Source organism: Pristis pectinata, chromosome 29, assembly GCF_009764475.1.
Source record: "Pristis pectinata isolate sPriPec2 chromosome 29, sPriPec2.1.pri, whole genome shotgun sequence".
Classification (NCBI taxonomy): domain Eukaryota; kingdom Metazoa; phylum Chordata; class Chondrichthyes; order Rhinopristiformes; family Pristidae; genus Pristis; species Pristis pectinata.
Genome location: NC_067433.1, coordinates 26,027,394 through 26,032,085, shown reverse-complemented (window position 1 = coordinate 26,032,085; position 4,692 = coordinate 26,027,394). Strand labels below are relative to the sequence as shown.

General features: G+C 47.3%; 1 non-coding gene across 1 annotated transcript; it reads right to left on the bottom strand.

Annotated features, from left to right (window-relative positions):
- Positions 1-321: 321 nt before the first annotated feature.
- Positions 322-393, bottom strand: trnaa-cgc (transfer RNA alanine (anticodon CGC)). Its single transcript has one exon. It is a non-coding gene; the product is annotated as a tRNA-Ala (tRNA).
- Between the last annotated feature and the right edge of the window lie 4,299 nt (positions 394-4,692).

The following is a 4,692-nucleotide window of genomic DNA, read 5'->3' as shown; positions in this document are numbered from 1 at the left end:
CTTTCTTTGCTCCGACCCAGTCAGATCGATCGATCCCGACATTTCAGCAATGAGTGTTACATTATTTATTTAACCCTCTTTCTGCAATGCTGTAGTTTGCAGCAAACGGAGACGTTCCAAGACCAGGTAAGCGTCTTCCATGCAGTCGACTGTCGGTAAAACTGACCAGTGACAGTGCTGTGTAAAGACGGAGTGAGACTGAGGCATAAAGTGTGTGTGCAATATTGGAGGTGGTTTCTTCCTGTCAGTTATTAGCCGCTAAGGATCTTACAGCGTCTCGTGGATATTCCCATCACTGGTCAAAATTCATGGTCAGCAGCGTGGAGATGCCGGGGATTGAACCCGGGGCTTTATACATGCGAAGCATGCGCTCTCCTACTGAGCTACATCCCCGACAGAAGTGAGCAGCTTTTGAGGTAAACTGCCTTCTCTCTGCCGCTGAGCACAGAGCCGATACATTAAAACACAGAGAGCTGGCTCAAGCCATTCGGCCCTTCGAATCGAGCCTGCTCCATCATACAGTGAGATCATGGCTGAACATTAAAGTTCATGCCCCTGTTCCGCGCTATCCAAACATCCCGTGATAACGTCCGTGGTCAGAAACTATTTAGATTCAAACTGAACGATCGTTGACCCTCCAAAAGAAATCGAATTTCCGATATTTGCGACATCAAACGTGGCAAGTCGGTTAGTTCAAAGGTCGTGGTCCCTCGAGGACTTTTGCATCTGAAAGTATTTATTTCCCCTTCCCAAGTGTATAGAGGGGTTGGGGGAGAGACCGCGCGGGTTGCCGAGTGGGGCAATGCTGTCCCGCGGAGCACACATCACTGAACTGAATATTTTAAGGCAACTGTAAGTCCTGGCTCGAGTTTTAGATTTAAGGTGGTTTGTGTTAGGTTAAAAAACTTTGTGACAGCGGAGGATGGAGCGAATATTTCCACCAAACAAGTCACCGCACGTCAGCCTCAAATAAAAACAACAGGGAACGGTGGGAACACTCAGAAGATCGGTCAGCGTCGGTGGGGAGACATTTCCAATGAACGTTCCAGGTCTTTTCCGTGTCATCGGATCGGTTCAGACTCAAAATAGATGATCACAGGTCCAATTACAACTGAAGCCAGAACATTAAACTCGGCAAGTCCGGAAAATCAGAACTCAGTCGGAATAGTTCCAGGGACATTGCTTTAAGAAACTCATACATCAAGGCTTGAAGACGTGACACCCCGCAGGCAGGTCTGCCACTGAACCCAGTGAGTTAGCAGCATGCAGCGCCCGTCTCAGGACAGCACAGTGTTACCAGCTGAAAATGAAACGCACAGCAAAATCTGCCGGATCGCCAGCGGCCCTGGGTGTGCTCGAACCACTAACTTTTCAGATAACAGCCGAAAGCGCTGACCGATTGTGCGACAAAGACACCCGTAAAGAAGTGGGAATAAGTGGACCATTCCCGGGTTGGGAGCCGCTGACCAGGGACCAATGTTGAGATCCGGCTTTTCACAATCTGCATCAATAGTTTGTAGCAGGGAGTCATGGAATATAAAATACAAAAGAAGTGGAAACCCTCCGCGAGTCGGGCATCAGCTGTGGAGTGAGAAACAGAGTAAACGTTTCAGGTCGGAAAGTGAAGGATCGTCAACATAAAACGTTACCTTTTTCCTCTTTTCACAGATGCAGCCCCTTCAGCATTTTCTGTTTTTGCTTCAGATTTACAGCAGCTGCAGTTTGTTTGACTTGCATGGACAAAATATCCAGGGTTGCTGATGACACAAAACTGGATGTCACTGTGGGTTGTGAAGAGGATGCGGAGAGGCTCCCGGGGTATATTGATAGGCGAAGGGAATGGGTGATGACATGGCGGTTGGGATGTAATGTGGAACATGGTGGTATGCTGCGAAGAAAAATTATTTTATTTGATGGTGAGTGATTGATAGGTGTTGGTGTTCTGTGGAAGCCGTGTGTCCTTGGACACAAAACACTGAACATTAACATGCAGGGTCGGTGAGGAAGTGGGAAGGCAAACGGTATGTTGATCTTTATTGCAGAGGGTTTGGGTATCGGAGCAAGAGCATCTCATTGGAATTTAACAGGGCCCAGTTGAGACGGCACCTGGGATATACGGACATGCGAATCAGGAGCAGGAGTACGTCACTTGGCCACCCTGCTATGCTCTGCCGCTCAGTGAAGTCACAGATAATCTGATTGGAAACTGAACTCCACATTCCCGCCTCCCCCGGTGACGATTCGCCCCTTGCTGATTGACCATGTATCCACGTTAGCCTTCAAAAATATTCACATCTCTGCTTCCACCATCCTCTGAGATGGGGAGATCCAAAGACTCACGGCCTCCTGTTTCAGGTCCGGCCCATACCTGTGGAAGGATAGACCTGTGACCGAGGAAATGCTGTAAAATGTTCACCGGGTCTGTCCTGTGAGGAGAGCTTCAGCAGCGTGGGCCGACATTCTCTGGCTTGCAGTGAATGAGAGGTGATCTCTTTGCTTCTCACACACTCTGGGCCACAGGATCCGAGTCCGGAGCAAATGGTCGAGTGTTATATCTGAAAGTAAGTGCAAATGGTGGATATATAACATAAAACAGAAATGCTGATATTCTGAGCAGACCAGGCCGCGTCCGTGGGTAGGGAAACTGAGTTAACGTCTCGGGTCAAATCATACCCTCCTCCCACCCCCGGCATCTTTTGTCCCTTTTTCAGTTCTGTCCAGGATGTTTGGTCTGAAACGGTCGCTCTATTTCTCCTCCCAAAGATGTAGCCTGGCCTGCTCAGTATTTCCACCATGTTCTGATACTGTTTTACAACTCAGGAGCAGGCCATTCGGCCCATCATGTCAATGTCGGCTGCAGATAATCCGTTGACGTTCAGCAGTAACCGACACCACTGCACCCGAGAGTATTTACAAGGAGATGTGTTCGGTAGGGTAATTGGCACCGTAAAATGCTCGCTGTGTGTCGGCGAGTGGGAGAATATGGGGATGGGTTTGCTGGGAATGTGAGGAGAATAAAATGGATCGGTGTAAATGGGTGATTGAAGTGTGTATCCCAGGTGCAGAAGGGCCTGTTTCTGTGCTCGATGACCATTGCCCTATTACAAAACAGCTGAGATTTTGGTGACGGAGGAAGATATTTATGGGGATATTTACAGCTCTGGAACATTCCATCTGTGGGAAAAAATTAAAATACTGCTATATTTTTTCTCTGAAACAGAGGAAGCTGCAGGGAGAATTAATGGTGGTTTATCAACATTTATAGAACAGTATAATCCTGTTCATGAAAGTTAATTCAAGGATTGCAATTACACGTTGCAAATACCGCGAAATACGTGAGATGTCTTTGAATGAAGAGCAAGGAGATGGAGGGTATCAGGGTCAGGATACAGGAAAGGAAAGCGGGAGAGCTACTGAATGTGGACAGACGAGGATAGAGAGATAGAAAACGAGGATAAAGGGCAGTCGTGGAGAAAGAATCGGAGAGGGACAGAAACAAACCGATGGTCGGCCGACAGACAGGCAGGCAGGCAAAGAGAGACAGACAGACAGAGAGACAGAGAAGGCGGGAGAAGGGCGATATAAAGGAGCAGCAGAGCGTAAAGAAAATCTTAAAATACCGGAGCCACTCAGCAGGTCAGGCAGCAGTGGAGAAGGGTAAACAGCTATAAGCTTCAGGGGGGACACTCTGTGCCAGATCCCGAAAGCAGATGTAACCAGCTGGTGTCAGAATGAGAGATGAGTGGGGGAAGGATGTGTGAGTCAAACGGGATATCTCTGGGATGCGGAGTCCGGGGGTGACTTCCGGATCAGCTGCAATCGGTTGTTTTGGAGATGCGCTGTTAATTGTAATTATCATTGGTTAATTTTTGTCACATGTTGAAAGAGACAAGTGAAAGAAGTTTTGTTCTGCCTGCCATCCACGCACATCATTTCAAAACATCAGTTCATTTATTTAGTATAAAGGGAAAACAATAACATCATGCAGAATATAGTGTTACAGTCGCAAAGAAAATGCAGTGCAGGGAGTCAATATTGTAATAGGGCCACGACGAGGTTGAATGCGAAATCAAGAGTTTATCTTTGTGGGAAAACAGGTCCGTTCAATGGTCTTATAACAATGTAAGAGGATCTGTCCTTGCGCTTGGTGGTGCGTGCTTTCCATCTGTTGTATCTGCTGCCCAAATGAAGGGGAGAACAGAGAATGACCGCGGTGGGATTGATATTTGATTATGTTGGCTGCTGTACCAAAGTGTAGACAGAGTCCATGGAGGGGAGGCTGGTTTTCGGGATGGACTGAACTCTGTTCATAACTCTCTGCAGATTCTTGCGCTCTTGGGCAGAGTAGATGTCATACCAAACCGTGATGCATCCGGAAAAGATGTGTCTACGTTGTTTCCATGAAACATTGTTAACAGATAACGTAATTTCCACTTTACTGTGTGGGGGGAGGTGGAGTGTAGGGAGCAGGTAGATTTAATTACACAGTTTCACACAATTTCTCCCTATGATTTAATGATCTTCACAATCCTATTCAGCGGGTATTTCACCGCGTTCTTCAGCTCCTCTCGGAATTTGCTCTGAGTCACGGCGTAAATACATGTGCTGGTGCAGGAACAGAGAAGCTGCAACATTCCCGATGTGTGGCTTGTGATATAATGGGGATGGGTGGAAGATTAATTGTAAATCTTT